Source organism: Macaca mulatta, chromosome X (assembly GCF_049350105.2).
Source record: "Macaca mulatta isolate MMU2019108-1 chromosome X, T2T-MMU8v2.0, whole genome shotgun sequence".
NCBI lineage: Eukaryota > Metazoa > Chordata > Mammalia > Primates > Cercopithecidae > Macaca > Macaca mulatta.
Window position 1 is genome coordinate 79088975 of NC_133426.1, and position 22350 is coordinate 79111324.

General features: G+C 39.9%; 1 protein-coding gene across 12 annotated transcripts in view; it reads right to left on the minus strand.

The window, feature by feature from the left end:
* Positions 1-22350, minus strand: part of HDAC8 (histone deacetylase 8) — a 247934-nt gene that overhangs the window by 208959 nt on the left and 16625 nt on the right. The gene's annotated exons all lie outside the window — the stretch shown is intronic.

Below are 22350 nucleotides of genomic sequence, written 5' to 3' on the forward strand. Positions count from 1 at the left end.
GATATAGCTTCCTTCTCACTGAATTCTGATAGCAATTATAATCTGTCTTAAATTGCTGAATACTCATATGCTATTTTATGCAGTTTTTTCTTCCGTTACAGCATATATCTCAGTCTTATCTCCTTAATCTCTTAAGATCCTAAAGGGCAGAAACCATTATGTATATATTTCAATTTTCAATGATACTACACATTCTTAGAGGGGCTCAGGAAATACTTATTGCTGATAATCAAGCCTTGAGAACAGTGAGCAGGAGAATGTTATCTTATGCTTCCTTTTCCAGACCACAAGTAGTTAGCTGATTCTGTCTGTCTGTGTACCTACCTACCTACCTACCTACCCTCTAATCAATCAGCCATTAATTGGTATCTTACCATGGGCCAGGCTTATACTTAGTACATTCAGTGGATACAGAAGTATAAAAACACTTGGTTTCTGCCTTCAGTGGCAGAAGACCGATTAACTAACACGTTATAACATAACATGATATGCTAGAGGCAAAAACAAATACTATTAAAACAGAGGCTAGAGCAATTAATTCTGTCTATGGGAGTCAGGAAGAACACCGTGAAGGTGACAATTAAACCATGCCTTGAAGGAGTAGCAGTTTTCCAGGAGGAGAAGAGGTGTGTAGGGCATTATAGACAGAGGAAAAGCGTGGGAAGGCTCAGGGGAACTGTGAACTGAAGAATCAGCCAGAGCAAGGAATGACTGGTGATGAGGCTAGAAGGGTAGATTAAGGCCAGACTTTTAAAGCCATGCTTGGATTGTCTGGACTTATATTTTGTATGTGAAGGGTAGCCAATGGATCTGATTTCTATTTCATGTGAAAAGCACCCCCAATAGAAAATGTGCACTTCAAAGAGGATGTTTTAACTGTGGAATTACTATATAAAATCTATACTATCTAAAGAAGAAAAACTGATCAGAATATGTTTTCTGAAAAGTATTAAATTTGGAGGGATACTTGAGCCAACTTCTCAAGTTTCCCTATCCATTTCCCCAGTTTCCTTATCAATTTCTTCCACTGAACAGAAAAACAGAATGGTGATTATTCAGAAAAGTTTTACTTTCTGGTCACTAAATATTCATAATAAGTCTACTATAAGACCTACTAGTTTTAATTCTTCTTTAAAAAGAAAACAACTTTTTTTGTTTATCCATCACAACCGATTTTAGAACATTTTTATCACCCCAAAAAGAAACCCTGCATGCATTAACAATAACTACTCCTCATTTCTCCTGAACCCCCCAAGGCTCTGGCAAACCACTAATCTACATTCTGTCTCTATAGATGTACCTATTCTGGATACTTCATACAAATGGAATATATAATTTATGGTCTTTTGTGACTAGCTTCTTTAACTTAGCATAATGTTTCAAGATTCATCCATGTTGTAGCATGTATCAGTATTTCATTTCTTTTTATTATGAAACAATGTCCCATTGTATGATATACCACATTTTGCTTTTTAAATTCATCAGTTGATGCACATTTGGGTTGTTTCCACCTTTTGGCTATAGTGAATAATGTGGCAGTTAACAATGGCATACAAACTTCTGTATGGACATATATTTTCAGTTCTCTTGGATATACTCCCATCCCTAGGAGTAGAAGTTCTGGGTCATATTTTTAACTGTGGAGGAACTACATAGCTGTTTTCTAAAGTGGCTGTACTATTTTATGTTTTTTGTTTTATTTTATTTTATTTTATTTTGAGACAAGGTATATCACTCTGTTGCCCAGGCTAGCATGTACTGGCAAAATCATAGCTTACTGCTATGACCTCAAACTCCTGGGCTCAAGCTATCTTCCCACCACAGCCTTTGGAATAGCCAGGACTATAGGCATGCACCATCATGTCAGGCATTTTTTTTTTTTTTTTTTTTGTAGAAACAGGTTCCTGCTATGTTGCTCAGGCTGGTCTCAAACTCCTGGTCTCAAGCAATCTTGTCACCTTGTCCTCCCAAAGTGTTGGGATTGCAGGCATAAGCCATTGCATCTGGCCAGCTGTACCATTTTAGATTCTCACAAGCAATGTATGAAGGTTCCAATTTCTCCATATCCTCTTGAATACTTGCTAGTATCTTTCTTTTTTTTTTAATTAGAGACAGGATCTTGCTCTGTCATCCAGGCTGAAGTGTAGTGGCTTTATCATAGCATGCTGTAACCTCAAACTCCTGGGCTCAAGTGATCCTCCTCCTCAGCTCATCATTTCCCTGATGACTAATGATGCTGAACATCTTTAATGTTCTTATTGACTACTTGTATATCTTTTTTTGAGAAACATCTATTTGAATCCTTTATATATTTTTCAATTGGGTCATTGCTCTTTTTATTGTTAAGTTGTAAGAGTTCTCTCTCTATATATATATTCTGGATAAAAGACCCTTCTCAGATATATTATTTTCAAGTATTTTCTCCCATTCTATGGATTGTCTTTCTACTTACTTGAAGATAAATCATTTGCAGCACACAAGTTTTTAACTTTGATGAAATTCAATCTATTTTTTTTTGTTACTTGTACTTTTGGTATTATATCTAAGAAGCCTAACTCAGGTCACAAAGATTTACTCCTAAATTGTCTTCAAAGAGTTTTATAGTTTTAGTTCTTACATTTAAGTCTTTGATCTATTTTGACTTAACTTTTAAACACGGAGTGAAGTAGGGGTCCAACTTCACTCTTTTGCAGGTGGTTATCAGGTTATCCCAGCACCATTTGTTGAAGAGGCTATTCTTTTCGCATTGAGTGGTGTTGGTTCTCTAGCCAAAAATTGACCATGGATGTATGGGGTTTATTTGTCAACTCTCAGTTCTATCCCATTGATCTATATGTCTATCCTTATGCCAGTAACAGACTACTTTGATGACTGTAGCTTTTGTGGTAAGTTTTGAAATTGGGAATTGTGAGTCCTCCAACTTTATTCTTTTTCAGGATTGTTTTGGCTATTCTGGGTCCCTTTCATTTCCATATGAATTTTAGAATCATCATATCAATTTCAGCAAGAAAGCCCAGGCCCAGATGGCCTCACTGGTGAATTCTACCAAATATTTAAAGTAGAAATAATACCAGTTACCTACATTGTTTCCTAGAACTAGAAACAGACAGAATACTTCCCAACTAATTTTAGGAGGTCAGTATTATTACCCTGATACTAAAATCAGACAAAGACTTCATAAGAAAACTACAGACTAATGTATTTTCCTTATGAATATAGACACAAAATCCTCAACAAAAATACTAACAAACCAAATCCAGCAAATATATGAAAATAATTATATACCATGACCAAAAAGGATTTATCCCAAGAATGCAGGTTTGGTTTAACATAAAAAAATCAATGTAATATATCATATTACTAGGATAAAGGATTAAAACCTCATCAGCATTTCAACAGATTCAGAAAAACCATTTGACAAAATCCAACACCTTTTCACAATATAAACACTCACTAGGAATAGGGAACTTCCTCATCCAGATAAACGGCACCTACAGACATTCACAGCTAATATCATACTACATGGTGAAAGACTAGATGCTTTCCCCATAAGATTAGGAACAGAAAAGGATGCCCACTTTCACCACTTCTATTCAACATTATATTGGAGGCTCTAGCCAGGGCAATTTGGCAAGAAAAAAAAAGAAAGAAAAGAAAGCTATCCAAAATACAAAGGAAGAAGTAAAACTATGTCTGTTGGCAGATGACATGATCTTGTATATATAAAATCCCAAGGAGTCTACTAAAAAAAACTATCACTTCTAATAGTTACAGTTCAGCAAGATTGCATGATATGAAATCAAAATACAAAAATCAATTGTAGTTCTATATAGTGGCAATTAACAATCCAAAAATGAAAGCAGAAAATCCTACTTATCAAAAGAATAAAATACCTAGCTCTCTCTCTCTCTCTCTCTCTATATATATATATATATATATTTTTTTTTTTTTTTGAGAAAGTCTCGTTCTGTTGCCTAGGCTGGAGTACAGTAGCATGATCTTGGCTCACTGCAACCTCCGACTCCTGGGTTCAAGCGATTCTTGTGCCTCAGCCTCCTGAATAGCTGGGACTATAGGCGCGCATCACCATGCACGGCTAATTTTTGTATTTTTAGTAGAGACAGGGTTTCAGCTTGTTGGCCAGGCTGGTCTTGAACTCCTGACCTGAAGTGATCCTACTGCCTTAGCCTCCCAAAGTGCTGGGATTACAGGCATAAGACATGCATCTGGCCCCTAGCAATAAATTTAACAAAAGAAGTGTAAGACTTGTATACTGAAAATTATAAAGCATTGTTGAGAGAAATTAAAGATGACCTAAGTAAATGGAAAGAAGTTATGATTCTTGAAATGTACCTTTTCAAGGGGCCCGTCCTAGTAGAATTATGGATGGTAGTTCCAGTACTTGATATATGCTGATTATTACATGGAAAGATGGAAAAAACAGCTGATGCTTTTTCTGATGTGGGAAGATGCCCTTTAGAAATTTATTCACTTCATACATTTTGGATGTTTAACTGCAATTAGCTAGAAGCTCTGAAATATCTTTTTATAATTCTGTCCACCATTTCTAAAGAACTGCAGTTGTTGGAGCTTCTGTAAATTTCCATGGTTGTTGGCAGGTCAGGACAAGGGTCATTTTTGTAGCTGTAACTTTGGCATTTAAGAGCATCCCTACCCAAGCCTGTAGCTTTTATGATCCGGGATTGTGCTTAGCAAGTTCATTCTTACTTTCAAACAAGGTACATTTTTTCCTTATTTTCAGTACTAGCTGATCAAACCTCTTAAGCTGTTCTGGGAATGTGGTATTGGTGCTTCTACTGTCGCTTCATTAAATGATGCTATTTGTACCATTATGAGTAATTTCTATGTTTAAGGGCAGAAATGGTTACAGGAGATCAGCAGGGGAGGAAAATTCAACTGATTGGTCTGAGGTAAGAGGTATACCAGAGATAGAAATAATGATGGCTTTCCCAGAAATTGGAAATGGCTAAAATTTTCAGTATCCTTTTTCTTTTTATATCTCTTGTCCATTGAATTCTCATCGTCTCTTAGTGCCCTTGTGTGTGTCTCTCCTTCTCTCTAGACAGTACTCATAATCTGGTTTTTATGCTTTACCCTACATGTAAAGCTACACATTTCATATGATGCTATAAAAAGATAGGAAAACAAAATTTTGTGAAATCTGCTCTTTACTTTATGTTGGTGCATAAACTATGTATTGTAAAATACCTACATTTTATAAATAGTAATACTATGGTAAAATTTGATTCAGGAATGTATTCCTGAAAAGTCATGTGATAATTGATTCTTAGTAAATCAAATCTTGAATTCACTGGAGAACTTAATTTAAGGAACTCAGGTAAATCCGGTCATAGGGAAGAGCCCTTCTATAAAGTGAATACTCTATCCAAAATCCCTGTATCTATCAATTTGGTAACAGCACATCTTTTATTTCCTGAGATTTCTTTCAAGTGGAGCACCGCCATACTTGATCTTTAAGATAGTGCTGACATCCCTATTAGAACACATTAGCTTTCTTTTCCTCACTGCTGGGTATAATGATCTAGGGAAGGAAACATGAGCTTACAAGTCCTAGCTTGTGTCATTATAGCTTACGGCTGGTTAACAGATTATATAATCAGATGTTTCCATGCCTAATGTCTAAACCTTGTTATGATATCTTCTGTGGGCTCCTTTTTGTAACACCCCATTCACTACTTCTGTGGCCCAGTTCATGTAGCTGTCAAATGCAGAGCTCTCTTGTGAGAACTGACTCAATGGCTTTTACAGATCAAGTTGGTGTGTTTATAACTGCATTGTTTCCTCTATCAAAGAAGGAGACTAGAAAAAAACAGAAATCCTTCTGCTATTTGACTTCCTAGTTATATCAAGCAAGTCCTCTTGGACACTTACATGATAGAAACTGGGGTAGAAACCAGGAGATCTAGGTCTCTGCCTCAGTTTTTCATCTTACCAAAAACTCCCTAATCTTACCTGTCTCCTTCAGAGGAATGTTATCATGATAAGTTTAAAAATATTTATTAAAAATCCAAAATATTAACTATTGTAATTATCAAACTCACATTTTTTCTCTCATTAAGCCCCCAATTTTGATTTAATACATATAGCTAAATAAATAAGCTTTGCGCACATCTGCTTCTCTCCACATAAAATATACATGCACACAAAATACATGCACCTGATTGTGGGAAATCAGAAATTAGTGCCACATAATGGGTTTTCTTTTAACTACCCACTCGACATTTATAGTCCACTTTAAGGGCTCTGTGCCTAGAGTTGGCAGCTCTAGGAACAGTGAGATCAGTTTGTCTACAGTTGTTCCCAACCTTTTTTGGCTCTGGTACACCTACACTTGCTTCCAAAAATATACCCCACAGTCTGGTGCTCAATGGAATGAAAATCTTTCCTGAGCTAATAGGATATAAAACAGAGGAGGCAGTGGACATAGTTCCGCATTTTAGGGTACTCATAACAGCATAGTCAGCCAAGCCAGTGGAAATGATGCAATTGACCCAGCACAGAGAGAAAGAGGGTTTGGGCTGTTTGTTCAAAACTGGGATAGATTTATCAACCTACGTCTCCCAGACTGGCCTCCCTTATGACTTAGGATATGCTTTTGAAGAGCTGGCTGGCCAAGGAAAATGGTGCAGCCAGTAGTAGCATTAGAGTAAGTGAAAACTAACTGGCTTGTACAAGGACTAAAATCATGGTTTTGGCCTCGTTAGCACTATATTCTAACTTCCTGAGCTAACTAACTACAGATATTACCTGAAAGAAGACCAACCTTTAATCAGAAACAAAAATGTATTCAAGTATATGGCACAGATAAATCGTTCAGTCTCAATGACCTGTATCCAACGTTTAGCCTATTCCAAAGTTGCCATCTAATGAGGTGGAAAGATCCTTTATTTACCTGAACAGTTCTAAAAGTTTCATATTTTGTACTATTACACCCAATAATTAATGTTATCTCATGTGAATGGCTTGAGTTCCCACTATTTATACATTTCCTGCAATTAGTATGCATTTCTGAGAAATTTTTAGTAAATACTGCTATTGTTTATTATTAAGCCTTGAATGGCAAGCAGAAATCTGAAGTTAATTGTTGTACCTTCTTTATGGATATATATCCCTCTTATAGTAAATCCACAGATAGATAGGGATTCTTGGTCAAGGTATTAACAAGAGCTTAACGACCTTCAAGATGCCTCCCAGAGGAGGCTGTCATAATCTGTTAAAGAAAATTTAATAGTTGTCTGGAATAAAGTCCATAGTTACCAGTTAACTTGATCCACTTTATATGCTTTATTATTACTGTTATATTAAAGTACATCAGTCAAGACAAGTGGTTTATGCGCCTCTCAATTTATGCCTTACCTCTGCCCCTTATGCCTTACCTTTGTCCCTGGTTTCCGGAAGAGTTTAAAGAGCCATTTTTACTTCCAAAGACAGTACATGAAAGGCATTGAAACTAATGATTTTCAGAAGAAAAATTCACTGAATTCTAGCAAAGATCAGTGAGGAAGTGAATGTAGCTTACTAGCATTCCAGCTAAATTTAGTAGTATCAGTTGTATAAGAATCTGAGTGGGTAGTTGGATTAAATATTTGAAAATATGCTGAAAAAAGATGAGTTTTATCTTGGTGATAATACAGTTATGTTAAAGACAAGTTGAGGTAGAAAATCATATTAAGGTAAAGCTGTGGAATAACATGTGGCTCTATGCAACTTATTCCTTTCTCTCTTAGCCTTTGGTTCTTTTTCTTTTTCTTTTTCTTTTCTTTTCTTTTCTTTTTTTTTTTTTTTTTTTTTTGAGATGAAGTCTTGCTCTGTCACCCAAGCTGGAGTGCAGTGGCGCCATCTCGGCTAACTGCAACCTTTACCTCCCGGGTTCAAGCGATTCTTGTATTCTTGTGAGTCAACCTCCCAAGTAGCTGGGATTACAGGTATGCACCACCACATCTGGTTAATTTTGGAATTTTTAGTAGAGACGGGGTTTTGCCATTGTTGGCCAGGCTGGTCTCGAACTCCTGACCTCAGGTGATCCACCCACCTTGGCCTCCCAAAGTTCTGGGATTACAGGCATGAGCCACTGCTCTTGGCCCCTTGGTTCTTATATTTAAACACTGACACTGAAAAAATAGGACTCTTACTACAGTTAAGACATCAGAAAAAAATAGAAGGCAAAAGATCAATCAGTTTTAGATACATACTTTGAGTTTGCACCTTCAATTTCCATTTAAAGTTGCCTGAGAAAAGATATCAGGATGGGTTTGGTGACCATGGAAAACAAATACAAAGGCTTACTCTGGAGTCTATACTGTATTAGAAAAATTCACCAATGCTGGAGACACTTGCCCTCCTCTAGCAAGGACTAGCTTCAGGAACGGTTCAGATATATCATAAAAATAGGTGCTGAGCCATGGAATACTATGCAGCCATAAAAAAGGATGAGTTCATGTCCTTTGTAGGAACATGGGTGCAGCTGGAAACCATCATTCTCAGCAAACTTTTGCAAGAACAGAAAACTAAACACCGCATGTTCTCACTCATAGGTGGGAATTGAACAATGAAATCACTTGGACATGGGAAGGGGAATATCACACACCGGGGCCTATTATAGGGAAGGGGGAGGGGGGAGGGGGGAGAGATGGCATTGGGAGTTATAACTGATGTAAATGACGAGTTGATGGGTGCTGACGAGTTGATGGGTGCAGCACACCAACATGGCACATGTATACATATGTAACAAACCTGCATGTTGTGCACACGTACCCTAGAACTTAAAGTATAATAATAATAATAAAATAGGTGCTGAGAAGAGCAATAAAAATGGGTTGTGTTTCTCACACTTTTGAAAAGATTCCATTAAATACATGGGAAAGATACATTAAAATACATGAAACACACTGAAAAATGTAATACTGAGTATTATGACCAGTATTTCTCAAAACTGTGAAGGTCATCAAAATTAAAGAAAGTCTGAGAAACTGAGACAGCCAAGAGGAGCCTAAGGAGACAACTAAATGTAATGTGGTGTCCTAGTGGGATCTAGGGACAGAAAAAGGACATTATGTAAACACTAAGGAACTATAAACTATGAATAAACTATGGACTGTAATGAATGATCATGTATCAATATTGGTTAATTGTAACAAATGTTTCATACTCATGTAAGATATTAACAATAGAGCAAACTGTGTGGGGTTTATGGGAACTGTACACTATCTGTGCAATTTTATTTTATTTTATTTTATTTTGAGACGGAGTCTCGCTCTGTCACCAGGCTAGAGTGCAGTGGCGCAGTGGCGCGATCTCGGCTCACTGCAACCTCCCCCTCCCGGGTTCAAGTGATTTTCCTGCTTCAGTCTCCTGAGTAGCTGGGACTACAGGCATGTGCCACCATGCCCAGCTAATTTTTGTTTGTTTGTATTTTTAGTAGAGACAGGGTTTCACCATGTTGGCCAGGATCGTCTCGATCTCTTGACCTCGTGATCTGCCTGCCTCGGTCTCCCAAAGTACTGGGATTACAGGCATGAGCCACCGTGCCTGGCCTATCTGCTCAATTTTTCTATAAATCTAAAGCCTTTCTTAAAGAATGTTTATAAAAATTTTAAAAAGGGTTATTTTGTCAGGCCATTTGAAATGATTTCATTAATGAAAAAATTCCTAATACGAGGGCCCAGCTCATGGGCCTGGATCCAGGGCAGTTGGAGGCTTCAGCCATCAGATGACAACTAGACAAGATCTCACCCCACAATAACCCAGGTCAGAAAGCTGCAAATCCAGATACCCCAAATCCCTTTAGAGAATTTCAGTGAGAACAATGGATGATTAAGACAATAAGCAAAGCTTTCTTTCTCCTGAACAACCCTACAGCTCTCAAGCACATTGTGGACAGGTTTCTCAAGCAGTGAAATCTCCATGTGCAAAAGCAGAGCTAATGATTCCAGTGGGGTCAAGCAAGCCCAGAGGAACGGCATCCTTCAGCAGCTGCCCACCCCTCCTGAGAAGGAAGGACCTGGTATGGGAGCTGAGGCCTGACTGGGACTTCAGTGACTCCTAGCTCTAGCTTTACAACATACACTCTTGTCTGACACTATCATTTATACAAATAAGGCACACAAACTCCAAGTCTGACTCTTTTCCTCTTCCTGCCTAAAGATTCTTTAAGACTAAGGATCATGAGTGTTATCTTTATCAGCCAGGTTAGAACTCTGAAGAATGGTTTCTTAATGGAAATACTGACCACTGTTAATTAGCAAAACAAATTTCAAGGTGAAAAACTGTTGATTCTAAATATTCATCATTTCATTCTTTTATTCAAATTATAAACATTTGTTGAAGACCTATTATGAGTCAGATACTGGACTGATGAAAGTGGTGCAGAACACTCTGACCTGATGAAACAGTTTAGATGAACATCAGATCAATAAATAGAAACGAGAATGACGTTAATAGAATTTCATTAAGTGGAGAACATACTTGATTTAACCTTGCACTCCCTCTAGTGGATTTTTTTATTAAAATGTGAAGCTTATATAACAGCCCACAGTCTAGTAATGTTCAATATGCAGGAATCTCTGACATCCTGACTGCTTGACTTTGTGAGCACTCTAATCTCTGACTGCCACGTGGAACCTCTTACATTCTCTCTCTCCTGGTCCTGATAATTTAATATCTGTCAAGATATTACCACTGATTCATTCAACAAATATTTATTGAGAACCTATCTTGAGAAGGCATTAACTAATCATTCTAATTTAATAACTTTATTCCCCAAACATTTTAACATTCAGTAAGTCAACTGGTAACACTATGTTGGACAATCTCTTCAAGAGTTGGGAAATAACATTTCCTATTCACCTCTGTCCAGCCCATCTACTGCAACTTTTACACTTGTCCATTCCCCAACAATATGAGCTGGGGCCTCGTATGAGGGCTTACTATGTGCCAGGTAGAGTTCTAGGCAGTGAAGCTATAGTAAGAAACAAAACAGACAAAACTTCCCTTCCCCATGAAGTTTGTGTTCTAGTGGTGGGGGGAGGGTGAAACAAAATAGATATAATTAACAAGTAGACTAGGTAATTTTTCAGATTATCAATGGTATGGAGAACAATAAAACAGGAAAAGGATGATGGAAGGCTTTTTTTTTTTTTTTTTTTTTTTTGTGTGTGTGTGTGTGTGTGTGTGTATGTGTGTGTGTGTGCAAATTTTAAAAAAAATGTGGTTAGGGAAGGCCTTAGTGAGAAAATGTTATTTGAGCAAAGACTTGAAGGAGGTGAAGGGACATCCTTGGGGGAAGATCATTCCAGGCAGTGGGAATAGCAAGGGCAAAGGCCTAGAGGTGGGAACATGCCTGGTATGTCCAAGGGGCACAAGGAATCCAGGGCCTGAAGAACAGTGAGGGAAAGAAGAGAATAGCAGTTTTACCAGGGAGAGGAGAAAAGGGGATATTGTGCAGGGCCTTGCAGGCCATGGTAGGGACTTCAGCTTTTACTCTGAGTGGAACAGGGAGCCGGAGCAGTGTTTTGAGCAGAGGAGTGACAGGATCTAATTTGTTTTAAAAGGATAATTTTAATGTTGTGTGGAGAACAGACCAAAGAGGGGCAAGGTTAGAAGCAGGAACACTAGCTGGGAGGCTGTTGCAATAATCAGTGAGAGAGATGATCGTGGTTTGTACTAGGGTTATGGTGCTGGAGGTAGTGAGAGGTGGTCAGATTCTGGATACATTTTGAAGACAGAGTTAACAGGGTTTTTTTACAGATTGAATTTGAGGTGTGAAAGAAAGGAGTCAAGGGCAATTCCGATATGTTTGGCTTAAGCAACTAGAAGGATAGGGTTGACATAGGGAAGGGAAAGATTGCAAGTTCAGCTTTGGACGTATTAAGTTTAGGATGTCAATCAGACACCCACCAACCAATCTACTCTCTACCACCTTCTGCTGCCTATACATTTTACCCACTCAGATTTCTCTCCGTCACAAATCCTTTGATACTTCTATATATTTTTTGGTATGTCATTTCCAGTCTTAGCTATAATATTTCCATCTACTTAACAAGAAACTGGGTATTTTTGACATTTCCCTTCTCTTCACCCCTAACAGCCAATTGATCGCCATGTCTATTCTGTCAACTATACTTCCCAAATCACTCTCAAGTGCTATCCTTTCTTTTCACATCTGCTGTTGTTAATTTTGTTCATACTTTCCCAATCTCAACTTTGGTCACTGAGCATAACAGTCTGATCTTCTTCCTTTGTCAGTGAGAATGGGTAGAGTGGTCCAGCTGATCTGGGGTCAGGAAGTGAGGGTGGAGGCAAGTAATTTACTCCCAGTCCTGGTACCTTGAACTGAAAGTGAATATACATCATTTTCACACCTTGAGGCTTAGTCTGGAGTTGGTGCTACTATAATCACTCCATTACCACCCAGTTCAGAATAACATTTAAGAGAGATTGCTGAGGTTGAGCTGGGAAAGCATACCTATAATTGGATTATATCAAGGTCCCTTTGGGTGGTCCACCCAACTATGTCTTGATCAACAACCTTCCCAGAGAATCAGGTGGTGGGCCAACCATGATGCTGCTGGAAATCTAGCACCTCTCTCATGACATAACTGGTCTCTTAGCCTTAGGTTGCTGGGGCTAATTGCAGAGAAAAGGTAGTCAAAGTACACCAAGGAGTACTGAAAAGACTGGAAGAGTGATCATGTGGAGGAAGGGTGTGAAGTTCAATGAGCTGCTGATGTGGGAGGTCTATGGGCAGATGACTGAATTTCACTTCAAAGGTTTATAAAGAGTCCTTCAATTTTTGGCATGGGCAGATGAGTTTGTGCCCAAATGAAATCTCACTGATGTCTCACACCTGAATGATTCAGTTAGTGTAATTCATATACAATTTAAGAACACCTTTTGGTGCTCGGTATGTGTCAGGCACTATTCTACGTGCTTTACACATATTAATTCATATCATATCACACTATTTTTTGAGGTAGGTAGTGTTATCATCTCTATTTTATAGGTCAGGAACTTGAGGAAAAGAGGGTTTAAGTTGTTCAAGGTGACATAGAAAGTGATAGTGTTGGGATTCAAATCCAGGCAATGTGACTTCAGAGTTCCTGCTTTTAACCCCTGTGCTATGTTGTATGGTGAAGGCTAACTGGCTATGTCCTTGTGTAGTCCATACTTGGTTTTGGGTGACCCAGGTATTGGCAGACTCTGGAGTGTTGATAGTTTCAGTAACTAGCCAGGGTAATAGTGGGCTAGAAACGATTGATGCCTTGAAGGAAAGAGGTCTGGATGGAGGGGTATAGAGAGTTAAGAAATGCATTCTGAGAAGTCTGGGGATGAGAACCAATGTGTTATGTGTTACAGTAGCAGTAGCACTCTCCCCTCGTACATGGTTAAAGCATATGGCTGTGGCTGGAGAGCAGGTGGCCGTGGAACTTGTGAAAGGGAAGACCTTTTAGATGAACAAGGCACCAGTAGTTGGTGTGAATTGGGCCAAGAGGGTAAGAAGGATCAATCATTGATTTGAAGGTGTTCTAGATGTGACTCTACAATAAAGTTCATTGGGACAATGTCCCAATGTCCCGAGAGCCTGAAGGATACCTTGGTCTATCTTTGCTTCAACTGTAGAAATCATAAAGGCATACTAGAGGTTAGGTCAGACAGGAGGCAACTGAAAGACCCCTTAGATGAAGAGTTCTCAAAATGTGCTGTGTATCAGAACCACCTGGGGAGGCACTGGTTAAAAATGTATATTCTTGGGCTCCACCCCTAGAGGGTCTGATTCTAGAAACATCATTTTAGGATTAAGATGCAGGTGGTCTGCAGACTACATTATGAAACACGCTCCATCAGATTACAAGCATATTTAAATAACTGTGTGGGCTTCTTGGAGTGGTGCTAATGGGCACAAGTGACTGCGGATCCTATCAGAATGGGGCACATGAAACACAAACTTCTGGGCTGTGCCATGATGAACCAGAATCTTTATGTTCTACACATGCAAATGCCTGTTACCTATGCTGTGGCTGGGGTAAATGGCTTTGACATTCTCAGGCTGGAACCATTTCCACCTTCCCTTAAGATTCTGAATTCTGAAAGAGGATGGGTGTGAGTATGCCCTGGCTGGTCCAGGCTGTAATGGTTTGAGCTCATGACCACAAGCTGCCTGTCCCTCTGAAAGGAAGTATGTTCTGTCTTAAAAGTGGCCTTGATCACTAAGAGCTCTCATTTGCACTTGGAGTAATTGACCTTGGTTAGGACCAACTTCCTGGAGAAGTGGGTACAGGGGCAGAGATCAAAGTACCCAGGTTCTCCTATGACAGGACAAAAGCCCACTCCCCACACCTGGGTGTTGAAGGCATTAGTCAACAGTATAGGGGGCCGGGCGCGGTGGCTCAAGCCTGTAATCCCAGCACTTTGGGAGGCCGAAACGGGTGGATCACGAGGTCAGGAGATCGAGACCATCCTGGCTAACACGGTGAAAACCCGTCTCTACTAACAAATAGGAAAAAAAAAAAAAAAACTAGCTGGGCCAGGTGGCGGGCGCCTGTAGTCCCAGCTACTCGGGTGGCTGAGGCAGGAGAATGGCATGAACCCGGGAGGCGGAGCTTGCAGTGAGCTGAGATCCGGCCACTGCACTCCAGCCTGGGTCACAGAGCGAGACTCCGTCTCAAAACAAAACAAAACAAAACAAAACAAAACAAAACAAACAAACAAACAAAAAACAGTATAGGCCAGGGCTGGGGTAGAAATAAGCAAGACCTTAAGCTACTGGAAGGTCATTTTTTTGTGTGTGTCAGGGAACCAAATTCCTTTCTCTTAAGGAGATCGAATATTGGGGTAGTGAAGATGTACAGGTAGTAGATGGATTGCTGGTGGTATCAAGGGATTGCTGATGTTTTCAATCTTCCTAGGAGACTTCATTTCAAAAAGGCTTACATGTTACCCAGCACTATGTAAACTCTGGCATAACAGAATGTAGCCCAGAAACACGATTTTTACACTTTGGGGCTTGGCCTGAAGTTGGTGCCACTGTAATCGCTCTAATACCATCCAGCCCAGAGATTCTGTCAAGTCACATTAAGTGAATTTTTCAAAATATTGCCCAAGTAGACAACTATGGAATTGATTTAGAAGGTTCCAGACTAATTTTGGATAGTGATTACACTAAGGATGGGATAATTAGGACAAGGAAGAACTGCCTGCTTTTTATTTTCAGAAAGAGTCTCAAGGCCAGTATGGAAGAGGTGGAGGAATCAAGATGCTGTCCAAAGTTTCTGTTTTATAGAAGGCCTGGATTTTAGACTCAGAGAGCATCTGCTCCTTTGGTAGTAAGGCAAGTCCTGGGTATCAGGGCTACCACATAGTCATCCTTATCAATTAGGGGTGGTCGCTCTGTCTCTTGGTAGGTAGTATCTTTATTTGCCTTATAGGTATGTGTTGGATCCTAGCAGTGTGAGGGTTGGGTTGAAGAGGAAATTCTTTTTGTTGTTTTGGGTGCGGTAGAAGGTCATTGGAAATGCTGGTAGCAAAATTCTGACAAAGTGAAGGATGTGAGTCTTGAGGGCAGTAGTGAATAGTTTATTCTCAGCAAGGAGTGGCATAGGGACAAAGGGTAGTGGGTGACAAACAATATCAAGGCTGACCTCAGCTGCACAGGCAGTTAGACCTGCTGGACCAGGAACTTGTCTGAGAGGTTGCCTAAGAACTCCTTAGTATAACCTAGTCTGGATATAATAAATGACTTTTATCAAACGCTTGCTATGAGCCAGACTCTTGCTAAGCTCTTTAATTGCAATCATCACATTTAATCCTTATAACCCTATAAGGTACATACTATTGTTATCTCCATTTTATAAATGAGGACACTGAGGCATAGAGAGGTAGTAATTGATGAAGCTACTAATTGATGTAGCTAGGATTCCCTGTGCCACACTTCACCTGTGATATAACATCTTCCCCAGTTCTATAGGAATTTTAGGAACACCCCTCGCTCACTAGAGGCTAGTGGTACGGGTGCCATAGGGACAAAGAATTCTAGCTGATTCCTATGCTGGTGGCTGGCCAGGCAGTTTTCTGATGAAGGGGCTAGTGCCTTTTGGGTTGGACATGTATTGACAGAGAATGATCTGGGCTACTATGGTAAAGGCCTGTTGGTTTTGTCTAGTGATGTACCTGTTCTACAGGTGCCAGCACAGAACAGTTGTGAATAGCAAGTACAGAGACATGCCCCCCATGGGTAAGGAGGGGTTTCCCTTGGTGCTGAGGCAATGTTGCTGATACTGAATCCAGATCTCCACTTTCATGCAGTTATTAATTTATTTATAAAGGCTGGAGCTGGGGTGGTGTGGATAGAGGAGGAGGTTTGGCTACTCAGTTAACAAGTTACACTGTGCACAGAGCCCTTTGGGGAACTGGAACTGTAGTGTAATTCACTGCCATTCACTCTCTCTGAGGCAAAAGGGGTGGAGCTCTTGGGATACAACTCTAGTAGCTTTGATTCTAACTGCTGGGTGGGTGGTAACTAAGAGCTGCAGGTCTAGTTCTACATTCTTCCTGAAGAGCTTGCCAAGACAAATGGCATAGAGCTAAGCTTTATGGCTCTATCATTTACTGCCCCCAGGTGGAAGTCCCAGAAACCAATAGCATTCCATGGGAGAGTAATTTTTCCCTCTCTTAGCAGGGAAGCAGGACAGAGGGGGCCTAACTGGCATAGATCCTGTGTTGCTGGGCAGAAGGCTGAAATGTCATGGGACAAGAGGGTAAATAACAGAATTGTTGGAGGAAGAAGGATGTGGTCAAGCTAAAGATGTGGGTCTTAAATGGATTATCAGAGTAAGATGAAGGAAGATGTTGGGAACTGAGATGCAGAACCAAACAGAATAAGACACTAGAAAAGGCTGGTGGAAGGGTGAAGACTAGCCAGTCAAAGTAACCAAGCAAGATGTGATCTAGACACATTCTGGAGGTTAGGAGTCAGTGTGCTGGATGAAATGAATAATGTCATGGATAGGGTGAGTTCCAAGATGACTTCCTAAGACACTGATGACAGAAGGCAGAATCAAAGGATTCAAAGAGGTGTGTGAACAAGTGACACAAGAAGGCAAGAGGGCAACACAGAGAAACAGAGGCCACCGGGCAGGCACTTTGTCAGTGTGCTAGCAGGCAACCCCCACACTCCTCTACCACACCCATTCTTGACTTCTTTTGCTCTGGCTTCACAAGAGATGCTTCTTCTCTAAAAGACATCCACCTCACTCTCTCCTGCCACCTCTAAGACTTTGCTTCATCTCTGATCTTTTCCATATTTCCAGTATTTCCCCTTCAGCCCCTAAATGTTCTTAATCTCTTAAAACAATACCAACAAACCACCCCTCAACCCTTACTTTCCCTTGATCACACCCCTCCTCTTTTCTTTCTTTATCATTCAAACCTCTGGACAGAGTAGTTTTCCTTTCCTATTTCCTTAGTTCCTACTCACTCCTCAATGGTTTGAGGTATACTTCCATCACTTTCTAGAAAGTTCTCTGACCAAGGTCATTAATGGCCATCTTAATTGTCAAATACGATCGACACTTCAGTACCTATCTAGATTGCCTCTTTGTGGTACATTAAACTGTTGAGAACTCTTTTCTTCCTTAAACTCTTCTGCCCCCTTGGGATTCCATGACCCCTTTCTATTTTGATTATGTGGCTAGCCTTGATTGTTGCTTTTCAGCTGAATCAACTGGAGCCTCTTCTGCTTGCCCATCACAAGTTGGTGCCTCTTGGGGTTCTAGGCTCTACTTTCATTTTCTGCTTATTATCTACCTTTTCCCTAAGTAATCCCATCCATTTTCATGGTTTGCACCACCACTTGATACACTGGCAACACATCTATCTCCAGTTCCAGCTTCTACTTCCATTTCCAAATCTGGATATCAAATTTCCCTATATATTACCTCTGATGCACACCACCACCTATTCCTATTTATTAAGGTAGTGTAGTAAGTGTAGTACAGTGGTTAAATAGTCAGCTTGAAGAATCAGATTGCCTGGGTTTGAATCCCAACTTGGCTGCTTACTAACCTTCAGCAAGTCATTTAACCTCTCTGTACTTCCATGTGTAAAATAGAGATAATAATTTGTACCTACTGCTTAGTGTTCCTCTGAGGATACAGAGGAACATTCTTCCTGAAGAGTTTGCCAAGACAAGCTGTTTAGCTTGGCATTCAAGGACTCTTTTTACCTCTCCAACCTTATCTCTGGCCATTTATCTATAGGAACCTATGGTTCTAGCTTTAATGACAGACTTGGAAGTACCCCAACAACTTTCACACCTCTAAGCATCTGCACATGCTGTTCCCGGAATAACCCTGAGGTTATACACATAACTAGTAAATGGTGGAGCCTGAATTTACATCCAGGTCTTCCTTTAACGTTCACAGTCATTCTACTCTACAGTGGCTTGATATTTTACACTGTGACCTAGTACCTACAAACACACACACACACAAACACATACACACACACAAACACACCAGAACAAGTTTCACGAAACCCACCTTGATATGAAAGAAAGCTGGTGGTAGCCCACTAAATTGATATAATGTCCATTAACAAGTTGCAGTCCCTGGTTTGAAAAACACTGCACTAGACCTTTGCTGAAATAGGCAGATCTTATTACTGAGAATTTATTATCTTAGCTCCAGCAGTACCCAGGCTTTGAGGTTTTCTAAGGATACAAAAGCTGTCGTAACCCTATCCCTTCCACTACTCCTCTAAAATTCTGGTCCCCCTTTTAAATAAATTCACTAATGGCCTTTTGTGCGGTACCAACTGCCCTCAAGTGTTTGCTGATGAACTGACCACTTATATCAGTCCCAGCTCAAAGAACCCACTCCTTTAAATACCAGAATCTAATCCCATCCATCTGTTCAGTCATTTTGTCTCTCATGGATTGTCAGGTATATCAGCTAGCAATTCAATGCAAATCTGTCAGAAAGTAAAATTACAAATCTTATAAAAAGATGCTGGATATCTTGAAGTCAGCACACACACACACACACACACAAAAGTGCCGTTTATTGCGGCACTATTCACAATAGCAAAGACTTGGAATCAACCCAAATGGCCATCAGTGACAGACTGGATTAAGAAAATGTGGCACATATACACCATGGAATACTATGCAGCCATAAAAAAGAATGAGTTTGTGTCCTTTGTAGGGACATGGATGCAGCTGGAAACCATCATTCTCAGCAAACTATTGCAAGAACAGAAAACCAAACACCGCATGTTTTCACTCATAGGTGGGAATTGAACAATGAGATCACTTGGACTCGGGAAGGAGAACATCACACACCGGGGCCTATCATGGGGAGAGGGGAGGGGGGAGGGATTGCATTGGGAGTTATACCTGATGTAAATGACGAGTTGATGGGTGCTGACGAGTTGATGGGTGCAGCACACCAACATGGCACAGGTATACATATGTAACAAACCTGCACGTTGTGCACATGTACCCTAGAACTTAAAGTATAATAATAATAAAAAAAGAGAATAATAATAAAATGAACACCCAGATACCTAAAAACAAAAACAAAAACAAAAACAAAAACAAACAAACAAAAAAAACAACTGATGAGGATCTGGTAGACCAGTCCACAATTGAAGAGGAGAAAAATAAATATGAATAATGATTTTAAAAGTGGTTCAAAACAGAATGACTTGAATACCAAGTGATTAAGGAAAAGTCTTTGGGAACACTAATGAAGTCCTTGAATATTTTGGCAAAATCAACCCTCTTAAAGATCATACTACAAATATCTCACAGGAAGTGAAACACACCATCTTGAAATATCATGGAATTTTGTTTGAAAAATTAGGCCCAAAACAAAAGCCATGAATCCTTTATATATTTTTTGTTTTAAGAATTAATGCATCGTTATATCTCGCACTCAATTTTATTAAATGAGACAAAATATGTAGTCAATAGCTTTTAGTTATTCAAGCTAGCATCCTAATCAAACCCTACTCCTTCCACTATTACTCTAAAATTTTGGCCCCCTTTTTAAATAAATTCACTAGTGGCCTTTTGTGCAGTACCAACTGCCCTCGAGTAATAAGAACCTTCTGTATACCTCTTTGTTTCCTCAGTGCCAGGCATACAGAAGGAGTTTAATAGATGTTTGTTAATTGATTGATTGTGAAATCCTCCTCTGCTTCCAGTCTCAGTTCCCTCCAATCCAACCAGTACATTTTCAGTCCTCCCTAAAATTCTTTAGTAAATTCCCATCAACCACAGAAAAAAGTCCAATTCCTCAGCATAGCTTATAAAACCTTTATAATCTGACCTTGTCCTATTTGCCCTCAGACTCTGGCCACATTTCACTACCTGTGGTTCTACAAATGTTCTGTACTTTCTTGCTGCCAGACTTTCATTATTTCCTCTGCTTGGAATTTTCTATCCCCACCAATGTGAAAGCAAACTCCTATTCCTAATTCTGTACCCCACACTACCTTGTATGTAATGCTAGCACTCTGAACACACTGCATTATAACTACTTCCTGCCTTGTTTCCAGCAGTTTTTATCATAAAAAGTTTTGTTTATAAAAGTAATACAATCACGTTAGAGAAAATATAGGAAAAAGAAAAGATGTGGGTATATTATATAAGTGTGCACATATAAAAATATAGGACTGGATGCTGTGGCTCACGCCTGTAATTCTAGCACTCTGGGAAGCTGAGGTGGGAGGATCACCTGAGGCCAGGAGTTCGAGACCAGCCTAGGCAACATAAGGAGACCCCCATCTGTACAAAAAAAAATTTTTAATTTAGCCAGGTGGCCCAGGCACAGTGGCTCATGCCTGTCATCTCAGCACCTTGGGAGGCTGAGGCAGGCAGGTCACCTGAGGTCAGGAGTTCGAGACCAGCCTGGCCAAAATAGCAAAACGCCATCTCTACTAAAAGTACAAAAATTAGCCAGGTGTGGTGGCATGTGCCTGTAGTCCCAGCGACTCGGGAGGCTGAGGCAGGAGAATCACTTGAACCCGGGAGATGGAGGTTGCAGTGAGCCAAGGTCGTGCCATTACACTCCAGCCTGGGCAACAAGAGCGAAACTCCATCTCAAAAAAAAAAAAAGAAAAAAAAAAAATTTAGCCAGGTGTGGTGGTGTGCAGCTGTGGTCCCAGCTACTTGGCTGAGGTGAGAGGATCACTTGAGCACAGAAAGCTGTGGTTGCAGTACACCACGATTGTGCCACTGCACTCCAGCCTATGTGACAAAGTGAAACTCTTGTCTCAGGAAAAAAAAAAAAAAATATATATATATATATATATTATATATATATATATATATATATGTATATCTTACATACCCAATATCACCATCCTCACAAAGACACTGTTAACATTTTGTTTTATTTTCCTCTAAGATTTTTTCATATGCATATATTTTTTACAGGACTCTAATCTGAGTGAATATATGAGGTTTAGCCAACTGCCCTTTAAAAACAAAATCAACATTATAAGATAGGCATTTTTTTCTATTTATGCAGTTGTACTAGCCACCTATTTATTTATTTATTTATTTATTTATTTATTTATTATGAGACGGAGTCTCCCTCTGTCGCCCAGGCTGGAGTGCAGTGGCATGATCTTGGCTCACTGCAGCCTCTGCCTCCCAGGTTCAAGGGATTCTCCTGCCTCAGCTTCCCAAGTAGCTGGGATTACAGGCTCATGCCACCCTGCCCAGCTAAGTTTTTGTATTTTTAGTAGAGATGGGGTTTCACCATGTTGGCCAGAACAGTTTCGATCTCTTGACATTGTGATCTGCCCGCCTTGGCCTCCCAAAGTTCTGGGATTACAGGCGTGAGCCACCGTGCCCGGCCAATAGCCACCATTTTTAATGGTTTTATAATATCCCTTCAAGTGGATATGTTGCACTATACTACCTAACCCACTGTTGTTGAATATTTGAGTCTCCCTCCTGCCCCTTTTTTGGCTACTATAAGTAACAGAGAAAGTACCCTCTTCACAAACACATCTTTACCATATTTTGGGTCGGTTTACTTCCTTAGAATAGATTACCAAGAGTAATAGACGTTTTCAAAGATCTTCCTTTATTTGGCTCATATTTGTAGGAGGGAAAAATATATATACAATCCCTTGATATCTGTGGGGGATTGGTTCCTGGACCCCTGCAGATACCAAAATCCATGCACACTCAAATCCCACAGTCGGCCCCATGGAACCAGCAGATGATAAAAGTTAGTGCTCTGTATATGTGGGTTTCACATTTGGTAAATACTGTATTTTCTATCTGTATTTGGTTGCAGA